This window comes from Megalopta genalis, unplaced genomic scaffold, assembly GCF_051020955.1.
Source record: "Megalopta genalis isolate 19385.01 unplaced genomic scaffold, iyMegGena1_principal scaffold0247, whole genome shotgun sequence".
NCBI classification, from domain to species: Eukaryota; Metazoa; Arthropoda; class Insecta; order Hymenoptera; family Halictidae; genus Megalopta; species Megalopta genalis.
The window spans coordinates 97121-110944 of NW_027476316.1; positions in this window are offsets into that span (position 1 = coordinate 97121).

Sequence of the window (13824 nt, forward strand, 5' to 3'; positions counted from 1 at the left end):
CTCAGAAATGGATTTTTTCATGTTCCTATTGATGAGAGTAGCAGAAAATACACCGCCATCGTGACTCCCACCGGTCATTATGAATTTCTAAAGGTACCGTTTGGGTTATGTAATTCGCCAGCCGTCTTTCAAAAGTTTATAAATGCAGTGTTCAAAGAGATAATTGCAACCGGGGTCGTTTTGACATACATGGACGATTTAATAGTACCTTCTTCTGATTTCTCACGCGGTATCGAGAATCTCAAATTAATATTAAATGTTGCTAGTGAGAATATGCATTATTGATTAATTGGAGCAAGTGTTGTTTTTTGCAGACAACAGTAGAATATTTAGGTCACATTGTTGGAAACGGTAGCATTCGACCGTCAGAACGAAAGAGTAGTGCTGTTACGAATTTTCCGAGACCTAGATGTGCTAGAGATGTTCAGAGTTTGCTTGGTTTAGCGGGAAATTTCAGAAAGTTTGTGTACCAATACTCCGTTATTGCGAGACCATCGTCGAATTTATTAAGAAAAGATATCAATTTCAAGTTTGAAGCGAGTGAACAAGAAGCTTTCGATAGGCTAAGATTAGCTCTAAGCGGAAAATCTGTACTAAAGTTGTATTGTGCGGGTGGAGAGACAGAAGTACATACAGACGCATGTAGTATGGGATATGGTATGATATTGTTGCAGCGCGATAGCGAAGCGAGTGGTAAAACTACTCCAGCCAAAGAAAAGTATACAAGCTACGAGCTTGAAGTTTTGGCAATTGTAAAGGCGTTGATGAAATTTCGTGTTTATCTACTCGGCATTTCATTTAAAATTGTGACGGATTGTCAAACGTTTGCGTTAACGATGAGGAAAAAGGACTTATGTGAGCGTGTGGCCAGGTGGGCGCTTCTCTTGGAAGAGTTCGACTACAGCGTGGAGCATAGAACGGGAAGAAATATGGCACATGTTGACGCGCTATGCCGAAACCCACTACCTACAATTATGCTAGTGGGAGAAAACGAACTGGGGATTATCGCAAATTTGAGAAGAGCGCCGGTACAGGACGACAACTTGAGGAAAATTCGAGATAATATTGAGCGGTTCGAAGGCGATGCGTACCCGTTGCGAAATGATATTCTGTATAGAGAGGTTGATGATACGCCGTTGGTAGTTGTGCTGAGGACAACGCACATCCAGATAGTTCGACAGGCGCACGAGCACGGTCATTTCGGTATTTCCAAAACAGAGGCGCTCGTAAAGAGAGATTACTGGTTTAAGGAGATACGGAAAAAGGAAGCAGCACGATATAGAGAGGGAGTGAAAAGGACACAGGCTCTCTGATCCGGGGTTAAAATTTTACCCGAAGTTTCTTGGACCATACCGTGTGACAAGAATACTGCGGAATGACCGCTACGAAGTGCAGAAGGTGGGTAATCATGAAGGGCCGCAGGAAACATCCACTGCAGCCGATTACATGAAGCTATGTGTACCGACGAAGAGGACGATTTTTCCGGTGAAAGTGAAAGTTCGTACAGTGGCGATGAGAACATCTGTGGGCAGATGTCCGGTCAGGACGAACGAGTGTAGTATCGTAATTTAGTGGGTACGTTTAGGATGAGGAGGAGTGTTAGGCTTAGGAGACCGTAGTATTAAGACTTTGTATTTATGGTAGGCAATAGAAGAGAAACGTTGGCGAAGGCCGGGTCAGATAGGAAAAACCCTTGGCGACGGAGTGCCGGCGGATGCGATTGTCACGTTTTTGGAAAAGGCAGGCGTTGTGTCGAAGGAGCGTGTATGGAGTGGACAGGGTGTGTTCGAGAGTCGTCGAGAGAGGAGCGTTGCGAGTCGTAGAATTAACTGAAGTAGTTGTAATCCTAATTGTAGATACGGTACGCGATATTTCCTGTTTTCATCACGTTTAGTTCTTTCCTAATCAATACATATTCTATATTGTTTAAATATTGAACAAATTTCTACATTTCAATATTTTCTTCTTCTGAGACCGGAAACGGCGTCTGCTTCGCACAGATTCAAGAAAATTCACGCGTTTTCACCGCCGGTATCCCGCATCTGCATCGCAAATGCGGGTCGATGGGCACTTTTCCGTGGCCGCGACACGGCGGTCGATGGAACTCCGATGGCGGCGCTAATTAGTTATCGCTCGAAATATTCGAAATAAGGAACGTCGCCGAGAATTCTCTATTTTCATCGGAAATATTGTTGCGCTTTTATTTTATTCGCACGGTAGAATCTGGATTATCCGAAGCTGCAATATCTGATTATTCTAAATACGACTGCATATTCGAGCCTGCACTACGATTTCTTTCTGCACTGAATTAACACTTCTTCGTTTTCATAATTTGTCTGATAATAATAATCTGTCATTCGTAAACTTTGATGACAGATGAATCAAATTTTGTTTCGATTTGCAAGAAATGAATAGCACAGTGGAGACTCTCTTATCTGAAGGTTTCTGTTTGTAATATTTGCATTTATGACAAAAGCAACTAGGTCGAATACAGCACGTTGTAAATGCAATACAAAAATTCAATAGTATTTATAATAACGTTCTCGTTAATATCAACTGAATGGAACTGTTGAGAATGAAAATAAATTTTTATTTAACTCCTGCTCGCTGCGATCGAGGTGGAGAATTTCTATTTTGCATTAAGATCCGCGGTCTACTCGTAATACAACCGGTGAATTTCCTCTGCGAGCAATCTGTGAATCTTGACAATAACATTTTCCAGCGTTGCAGAATCTAATTCTAAAGGTCGGTATGCAGGTTGATAGCCATTTCTCCCGGTTTCCGCCGTGAACGCATTACAGTAAAATTTCCCCAATTTTTCATCAGCTTGTGAACAAAAGTGAAGAATTTGGAAGAAGGAGATTCGATTATTCGAGCCTCGTGGCTCGTTTTTGTAACAATAATAATATTTACATAATTATAAAAACGAGGTACAAGGCTCGAATAATCGTATCTTGCCTTCCCAAATTGTCCATTTTTGTTTACAAGACGAAGGAAAATTAGGGAGAATTTACTGCAATAATCGGACGATCGTCCGCACTTGAATTACGGGAATCAATGAAACGTCATTGGGGCTTTTAATTGGGTGCCATAAAATAGCAAGTACGGGGACAGAATTGCAATATTTTTGTCGGATTTTTATCTGCGATATTTCGGCAAATTAGTCGTTACAATGTCGGGCGTTCTGTTGCGCGTGATGAACGCAGAGACGGATAATGAAACGGGCAACGAACAGTTGCGCAACGTGCACGTTGCGCGATCGTTATCCGCGTTCCTACGAAAATAAAGAAAATTCAGATATGATAGAGCGATTGTTTGAAAAATTTCGCGGGACGTGCGCGTTAATGCTTGTCAGGACTTATCGACACGCGGACGCCGTTGGATCAGCATCGACGTATGCAAATTTATTATATACGGTGTAAATATAAACGCGTCCACTTAACCATAACTGTACAGAGTATCGACACTTCTCAATGTCGTTTCGGCAATGCTGAACTTTCCTGGCATACCAAATTGAAAAATTACCAAATGAAAAAATAAAAATTGGAATAACAAATACAACATAATATACAAAACTGTCTACCAGAAAATAGAAATGAAAGTTCTGAGTAAAAACTGAAATTAAAAATTGCCAAATAGATTATAGAAATTAAAACTCCGAGTGGAAGCTTACATAAAAAATTGCCAAACAGATAGCAGAAATTGAAATGCCAAATATTATAGAAAATGAAAGTAAAAATTGTCAATTAGAAAATATAAAAATGAAAGTACTGATTTGGAAACTGAAATTAAAAATTGTCAAATAGAATACAGACATTAAAACATCTAGTGGAATCTAACATGAAAAATTGCCAAATAGATACTACAAATTAAAATATCAAATAAGAAATAAAAGTAAAAATTGCCAATTAAAAAATAAAAATGGAAGTACTGGTGCGTGTGTGTGTAGAAACGGAAATTAAATATTGCCAAATAAAATATAAAAATGGAAACTGATAAATTACAGTAACACGAACTGAAATGAAAAAATGCCGAATGGAAAATAGAAATAAAAACTTTCGTTAGTATTTGCACAAAGTAGAGAACTGATTCTGAGAATTGTCAACTAAAAAATATAAATGAGAGCACCAAAGGTGAACAGAGAATATGACTCAAGATATGAAACGAAATAACAATTGCCAATTAGGGAGGAAAATTGAAAGTAGAGAAGGTAGGAAATAAAAATGGCGGACTTAGCATAAAATAATAATCTGTCTGTTCTGACCCACAACTTTTTTGCTATTTCATTAACATTGGATAGCGAAATCTAAACTTGTATTTTAAAAAATTGGAGTTTGAATAGTTTTCTAATTGTGGTTTAAGATGGAGACCTAACTTCCGGTTACTTTAGAATTTACCAAATCTAGCTTAAACCCTAGAAAACGCCATTTATATTTTCTAGTCGGATCTTCCTTCGGATACTTAATTTTGAAAATAAATTACAAAAGGACTGTGGAAAATGCCTCCCTCTCTTTAAGAATTATTTAAACATGTTTAAATGTTCGTAATATTGTAAAACAGTGTATCGTCGTAATCAGGAGAATCTGTAGAATTATTCTACGCAAATATCATGCGTGTGGCATTCACGGTTAAAGAAAAATGAAAAATTTTCAATTAAGAAGCTAAAAGAAGTTGTAGTCGACAGTTTGACGTTTCGTTTTAAAATGAATTTTTATAATCTAAAACAAATTTTAGATTATAATGATTTCTAAATTTGTGGTAAAATCGTAAAAATCGTTACGTACGCTCCTTGAGGAAGATTATGGTCTCCCTGACCGACTGCAGCGATTTCTTCGATATTATATCGTCGTCTGCGTCCTGTCTGCCAAGAAACATATCAGAAACTGAATTTCACAAAATTACAAAATTTTTTGATTTTTGATAGCCAAACATTACAATGACCTTTGAAAAAATATGTGTAAATATGCACAAAATAGCGATGATCTTCAATACTTGGAAGAAAATGATCTCGAAAGAAAAGAAGAACATCAATCGTAATATTCTTAGCTCTGAACTAAAGAAAGTTGGCACATATTTTTGATATCAGCAAAAATACGAAAATATTTTATTATACAGGGTAAAATAAAATAAACTAACTAAAATAACGAAATATTTAATTTCTCACTGATTTTAACCAAATAAATCGTACAACAATAAACCTAAATACATTTGACGATTTCTTTGAGTTTTATTAATTAGTCTATTTGGACATAAATACAAGTGATATTTGTTAGAATTTTATAAAATAACAAGAAATCCAGTAAAATCGAATGTAGTACTTCAGAACAGTCAATAATTTCATTCAACCGATCACAATAAATTTCATCGGGGAGCACATAATTATAAAATTCCAATGAAACTAATACAATAAATTTCATTAAAGTCCGCGTGTCCGCGATCAAATGAGGAACCCGGCGGAAGCTGAGAACCGGGTAGATCCGTGGCCATAAATAACGCAAAATAATATTCAGCCGGGTTAATTAAAAATAATATTTCATTGTGGACGCGGTGCGCGGCGCGGATCTCCATTATCCTCCGCCATTTTTAAAAACGCGATAGGACCGACCGACTCGTTTCCATTCCGAATTCCGTCAGGTAGTTTATTAAAAAGAAAAAATGAAACGCATAAAACAACGGAAAGAAATCAAAGCGTTCGGGCTAAGAAAAAACAATCAAGAGCGTGTTCGTGTCACGTTCGCTTTAACTGATTCATGCTAGCGATAATTAAACGCAAGCTCGGCCGCGTCGGCCGACTTGTTAGTCCCGAGATAATTATTGTTCGGCAGGCAATTATAATTCTTACTTTACTGTGTTGCCGGGCGTGTGATCGCCGATCTTAATGATCCTAATTGCACCGATAACCTTTCGCAGCGCGTTGATTTTTAATTAAATCCGCGCAGATCGACGAGCTAGTCGCGAGCCATTTTTATCCGCTGATAAAACCGGAATACATTTATGAAATGTTACAGAATTATTTCTTCATTTATGAGGTTCTTGAGAATTAATTTATGAGAATTCGTGGATCGTATCGAGCAAAAATTTTAATAAAATAAATGATAGTACATAATATGTAGTAAGAAGATTATGTTAGCAAACAAACTAATTTATTCAATAGATTTTAAACAATTTTAGATCAGTCTTCCATTTTAAACAATTTTGAATTAGCCTTTGATCACAAACAATATTAAATCAGTTTTCCATTTTAAGGAATTTTAAATTAGCCTTTGATCATAAACAATTTTAAGTCAGTCTGCGATTTTAGACAATTTTAAATCAGTCTTCAATTTTAAACGATTTTACACATTTTGTAGTCAAAATTTAATCATCCATTTTTTTTATTTTGTACATCAATTAAGAATAAAATATTAATGGTGCTTTATTTAGAATTTGTAGTCTTTTTTGTGAAAATCATATTGTACGAGTTAAGGGATAAATGTGTGAAAGTGAACAATTCACGGAGTAAAAAAGTCCATTTTTGATCTAGGGACTTCGATGATGTTCTATTTGATATATAGGAATTTTTATGATATTCTATTAAACATATAGGAACTTTGATGATGCATTGTTTGTGATCTAGTGATTTCTATTATTTTCTGTTTGAGGACTAGAGACTTTGATACTTCTTCATTTGTAATTTAGGGGCTTCCATGATATGATTACAATGTTCTATTTGACATATAGGGACTTTGATGATGCCTTGTTTTCGGTCTAGAAATTTTTGTTATTTTCTGTTTGAGGACTTTGATTTTGCTCCATTTGTGATCCAGGGACTTTAAAGATATTCCGTTGGATGATACATAGATTTTTACGCTAATTTTCTTTAGATTTAGAGACTTTGATGATATTTCGTTTGCATACTAGAGACTTTTTTATATACCGTTTAAAAAGCATTATTATAGCTGTAATCTAGGGACTTTCATGATGTTCCCTTTGAATATGGGAAATCTTGTCTGCGATCTAGGAATTTACATTATTTTCTGTATGAGAGATCTAGACACTTTGGTGATGTTCAATTTAAGGTATAGGGATTATTATAATATCTATATTTGAGATGCAATGATTTCGATGATTCTTGCTTGCAATCTAGGGATTTTCGTTATATCCCGTTTCAGGTTTACTGTTTTTCATTACACATCGATCGAGATCTAGGCACCTCGTTCCGTTTTGAAATCTAGGAACTTTTTGATTTCGTTTGAGGGTCTCGTTGCCATTCTCAAGGGTTGCACGTCACGATGATGCAGAATCTACACTATGGTACAGCGGCAAAGGACGGTCCCAGCAACCCAAATACCGCACCAACCCCTTATCAGTCAATTCCTATAATCCATATTACGGAGCCGCTCGAGGCAGAGGTGGCGCAGAAATCGGCAGGGCCTGAGGCGCCGGCGGACGCGAGGTATCCCGCGCTCTCCAGTCCTGGGACATCTATCCTGACCTGGCTCCTGCTCCAGCCTCCCCTTTTAGCAATATAAAAATGTCGAATCCACCTGTAGCGCCGTTTCAACCCCTTGACCCAGACTCCAAAAGACTATTTCAACTCCTTGGCCCAGGCTCCTATGCACCATTTCAACCCTTTGGCCCTGGCTCCAACGCACCGTTTCAACTACTTGGCCCAGATTCCAGTGCACCATTTCAACCCCTTGGCCCAGGCTACAATGCACCATTTCAACCCCTTGGCCCTGGCTCCAATGCACCGTTTCAACTCCTTGATCCAGATTCCAGTGCACCATTTCAACCCCTTGGCCCAGGCTCCAAAGGACTATTTCAACTCCTTAGCCCAGGCTCCAAAGGAATATTTCAACTCCTTAGCCCTGCTCCAATGCACCATTTCAACTCCTAGGCCCAGGCTCCAAAGGACTATTTCAATCCCTTGGCCCTGGCTCCAACGCACCGTTTCAACTCCTTGGCCCAGATTCCAGTGCATCATTTCAACCTCTTGTCCCAGGCTCCAAAGGACTATTTCAATCCCTTAGCCTAGGCTCCAAAGGACTATTTCAACTCCTTGGCTCAGGCTTCAAAGGACCATTTCAACCCCTTGGCTCAGGCTCCAATGGACCGTTTCAATTCTTTGGCCCAGGCTCCAATGGACAATTTCAACCCCTTGGTCCAGGTTCCAATGGACCGTTTCAACCCCTTCGCCCAGGCTCCAATGGAATGTTTCAACCCCTTGACCCAGGCCTCAATGGACCGTTTCAACCCCTTGACCCAGGCAACAATGGACCATTTCAACCCCTTCGCTCAGGCTCCAGTGGACCATTTCAACCCCTTGACCTAGGCTCCAAGGCTCAATTGAGGAAGCTCGATCTCTTCGATCCGGCAGAGCCTAATTTCACATCGGTGAATCGTGGATTCCTCAACTATGATCTATCTGATCCATCGAAATCAATTTTCGAGGACTTTAATACGGGAACATCGATGGTCCTCCGAGCTGACAAATACGACGACGACTCCAGTGAGGAGGATCCTGTTCCTCTTTACCACTCGGACTATCCCAGAAAACAGTTTGATTCGAGGACAGACGTTTTCGATCTTAGGAGATCAGCAGTACAGTTGAATAGAACCGAGTTGATCGATCCAAGGAATCCAGGATTACCGATAGACCAAGCGAACCCCAGAAAAGTCAACATCTTGGGGCTGTGTTGAGCCGGGGACTTGTCGAGTTGCTGGAAGATCAGTCTAGGGACCTCAGAGTCGGTAAACCTCAGAAAGATCAAACTCGGGACAGCAGAATGGCGCAGAGACTTAGCGTATTGCCAGGGAACCAGTCCAGGGAGTCGAGGATGGCGCAAAACCATAATCAACTTCAGGACCCTAGAATGACTCACGAGCTTGTACATGTCCAAGGGAATCAACTTAGGGACTCTAAGATGGCTGGTAGGTTCCGGCAGCATCAAGATGCTCAGCCCAAGGACTTCAAGATGGCTAACAGGTTCGGCCAAGGCGATCAGTTTAGGAACATGAGGTTGGCTGACAAATTGATGACGAGGCTAAGGAGAAGAAGGATACCGTGGATGAAAAAAATGTTCCAATGAACGCGAACGACGGGATATTCCTAAGTCATATCGATTATGATCTGCCGGAGGAAATGACCACACAAACTCTGGAGATCGATATCATGCCTGTTACTCGACAGTCCGAAGACTATAATAGAAAGAGTCTAGGGAATTATTTTCACAGAGTTGGTGGTTTTTGCTTTTAATGGGAATAATGGGGATTACTTTTAGTAATTGTTACTTTAAAATAGTGGATATTATTTTTAGTGGATTGGCAATTGTGTTTTATAGTGGATATTATTTTTATTATGTAAGTTAGTTACTTTACTAGTTACTTTCAATGTTGGGAATTATTTTTAAAGGATTGGCAACTGTTACTTTCAACATTAGGAATTATTTTGACTAGATTAGAAATTGTCTCTTTCAATATTGGGAATTATTTTGACTAGATTGGAAATTGTTGCTTTCAATATTGGGAATTATTTTTAATAGATTGGCAATTTATACTTTCAATACTGGGAATTATTTTTAATAGATTGGCAACTGTTATTTTCAATAGTGAAGATTACATTTAATAGATTGGCAATTACTGTTTTCAATAGTGGGGATTACTTTGACTAGATTGGCAATTATCACTTTCAATATTGGGAATTATTTTTAATACTTTGGCAATTGTCACTTTCAATAATGGGGATTATATTCAACAGATTGGCAATTTCAATTCTTAGTAGTCGGGATTAGTTTTATTAGTTTGGCAATTGTCACTTTCAATAATGAGAATTATTTTTCACCGGTGAAATAATGATGGCTGCTTTTTGTAATATGAAATTTGGAGGCTAAAAACGTATCGATGACAATTTTTGTGCATTTAGCTTCGAATTTAAGAGAATTATAGTTCTTAATTAATTTGTTATAAATTTTTAATCAGTTGATTGTTAAATTGTTAAATTGTTAATGATTAAATTGTTAATCAGCATGACCAGTTTTTATTGTATTGTACAAAGACCTTAATAATAGAAACGATTATTTCTAGCAGAAATACCTAAAAAATCATTTTATTAATGGGGAATCGAACGACGTGCAATCGACAAAAGGTCACTCATTAGGCTTTCAATTTCGTAGAGCCATAGCCTTCTTTAGTGCTCTTTATTCACGTTTTCCCGATAAGATCGAACAGTGAACTGTTAGATCTACGGAGGTCGTAATTCTCCGATTCAATCGTGTATGACACCGAGTCTGCGCGATTCCCTATGGCTCTTTCGACTGATACGGATAGTAGATTGATAAAGAATGGTTTTAACACTGACTGATATCAATAACACTATGTTTTAACATAACATAACAATTTTTAACGCTAGGGTGACTAACTGTACTTGGCTTAGAATGAATTGAGTTGATGGTGAGACTATCGATGGAATCTTGACCGAAGTCTTTACGCGTTGATGTCTGGTTATTATCTGTCCGTTCGTTGTCTGTTTTGTTTTTTAAGAAGAATCGTTAGCGGTGTGAAGTTTTTAATGAGACACTCGGATTCAATGTTTTTTCAAGTTATCCGGATCTAGAATGATCGGTTAAAAAATTGTGAACAAGGGAAAAAGTGACCACCCCGAACTAATAGTCACTTGCAGGTATGAATCGTACGTGCGAGTGAATCTCGCAAAGAATCCGCCTGTCTCGAAGGTTGATCGTCGCAGGTAATAAGACTGGGGAAAAATATATTGCCTTGAGTAATCGGAGTTGTGGAGAAGGTAACGGGAATACGTGACGGTGAGAGAATTTTGGCGACCAGATGTAGGCAGCGTTGAAGGAAATATTACAGGCAGGAAATAACGGCTTTTCGGTATAATTAGATACTATTATTACGGTCGCTTATTTGTTTGTGGAAAGACGCTTGCAGTACAGATAGAGTCGTTTGGTAATTTTCGGAATCTATTGTATGGTAGGGACGGTGTTGGGTCAAGCGGTCGAGCCGCGTATGCTTTATTAATATAGATAGCTTCTATATTACTTTTAACGCGGAACAATTGCAGTTTCTAAGTTTATGATTTTTTCGAGCCGTCTTCTTTCCGGCAATAAAGTCATTTCTGCATTTTCGAGTAAAGCACGCCTCATCGGCAGCATTTTTTATAACAGGGTCGTTAGCACGCACCGCTTCGGTCGCCCGTCCAGTGTTTCTTGCTACCTGCGGCACTGCGTGCTACGTCACTTTTACATCCCCTTTCATCGCGTCACTGGTCAATCAATTTCTAGTCTTCTGTCCACGAAACGGTACAAAAGCTCGAAACCGATTCTTCTCTTTGTCATTGGTCATGAATTATGAGTCATTGTGTCATTAGTCATCGGCCATTGGTGTCTTGTGTCTTGTTCGCTCAGTAAGTGTCAGTTAAAATAAAACAGCTGTTCATCTTTAATTAGACGAACAGCGATACTAATTAATTCCGTCGCTCAGCGTAATTGGCCTTACAACCCGAGAGATTTTGTAATCGCGGAGTTTTAGTATTGGGTATACTCGACGTGCACCCTACAAACAATGATAACTATTTTTACTAACATCATATTTAAAGGTTAATAATGTATAGCTGGTAATCCTGATATATTAAAATTTGAATTTAAAAGAATTACAACAGAATAATGAATTCTTATCTACTTTAAATAGAATAGTAATTACTGTTTCCATGTATTTTTATCGTCAGTTATGAATACTGTAATAGTCGTTAAATTTGATTAAATATTATTGTTATTATGCAAATAGAATACAGATTCATTTACAATAACTGTTATCGTATACGAATTAATTTTATATGCTTTTAGAGATTACTGATTATTGAAACATTAGACAAGTCCAATTAATAATATTACAATTAGAGCGATTGAAAGTGACACAAAATTTAATGTAAATAAAATCAAAATAATTTTTCTAATAATGCGGGACTTGAAAAAATAGTTGTGCCCTGTTATGATTTATGCAACAAACTGTAACAAAATTGACACAATTGAGAACAAAATAATTTATTCCAATAATGTAGAAGTTGCAATGTTTAAAAATATCTACAAAATTAAAGAAACTACAAAAAACTTATTGAAACAGGAAATGACTCTTGCAACAATGTTGACGTTAAAACAAGGACTGTGTTCCACTATAATTTATGTAACAAGCTAGTCTACGTCAAAATGAAAAACCAGAAACATTAAAAAACACCGTAAAAGTTTAAATTTGGTACAAGTTAAAACAAAATAATTCTTGCAACTATTAATCAACGAAGTGAAAAACAACGAAAAAGGTTGACACGATTAAGAACAATGCGATTTGTTTTTCAAATATCATAAATATTAAAAATCCACTCAAAATAAAAAAACTCGCATTTTGTAAAGACAAAATAATTGTTCCAGCAATGTCGAAGTTAAAATATGAGCTCTATCTCGCTACGGTTTATGCAATAAATTAATCTACTTCGAAGTAAAGAACGGCAAGAAAACTAGACATGATTAGGAACAATGCGATTTAATTTAAAAAAATCGTGAATATTAAAAATCCGCTTAATAATAGGAAAACTCACACAAATAAAGACAAGACAACAATATCGATGTTAAAAAATGAGCTGTGTCTCGCTACGGTTTACGCAACAAATTAAACTACTCTGAAATTAAAAACAACGAGAAAATTGACATGATTGAGAACAATGCGATTTGTTCTGTAAAAATCATAAATATTAAAAATCTGTTGAAAAATAAAAAAGACTCACACGAGTAAATGCGAGATCGTTTTCCCAACAATATGAACGGCGAAAATGTAGCTGTTCCTTTTGGATAGACAACTGGATAAGTCCCCTTAATAGAAACGATCTGACACGTGCTACGTCGCAGCTGTTCTCTCTGTTCCGACGGCGTAGTTCCAATCAAAACCCGGCGGAGATAAGAAAAGTTCATGGTTTCCGATGAAAGGAAGAACCCGAGATTGAGACTTAGTTTTACAGACACACAGAGGGTGGAGAAAGTATCCGTACGTTGCGGATGAAAGAAAGAATCCCTGCGCGGAATCGCAGAACAGCTTAAGGTGAACGGAAACGACCGACGAAACCAACTTCTGCCCGGTCAGCTGTGGCTCGATCTACGGTGTATTGAAATCTCTCAACAGTTTGTTGATCAAACGAACACCGTCCTCGCTTCTCCAGATCCAAGAATCAATTTTTTTTCCGCGTCCGAACGCTGAACGTCGACGTTGAAAAATGTTTAATTGGTGTTTTTGATCAATTTCTTGTTCTAATAATTGTAACGTCGACGCGGCAAAACCGACAACCATAATGGCGTACGACATTGTTTAAAAGTCTATTTTATTTGGATAATTATTTTGTACAGTAGAACTTCGGTTATGCGAATTAATTATAACAACGTGGACGTTTGCATAATGGAACAATTACTTAGTATTAGTTATACAAGCAGTATAATTAGTATTAGTTATACAGCAGATTTTGGGGTACCCTGTAGTGTTCAGCAGCATCGTTATTGTATTTTTCAGATATAGTAATCAGTGTTTATTGATTTGTGTAATAAATAAGATTATATTCAGTATTAATAATAATAACAATAATAATAATAATTTTGTTTCAATCCATACTTTCGCATTGAAGTTTCGAGTGTTTTTACAGTTACTTAAATTTTTTTATTACACTGTTTTGTATTCAATAATACAGATATAGTATATAATTATACTACATCTGTACTATTGAACACAATAGTATGTCGTATAAAGCTTGATTTAGACTGTGACACCAGTTCGTATAATAAAGGCTGC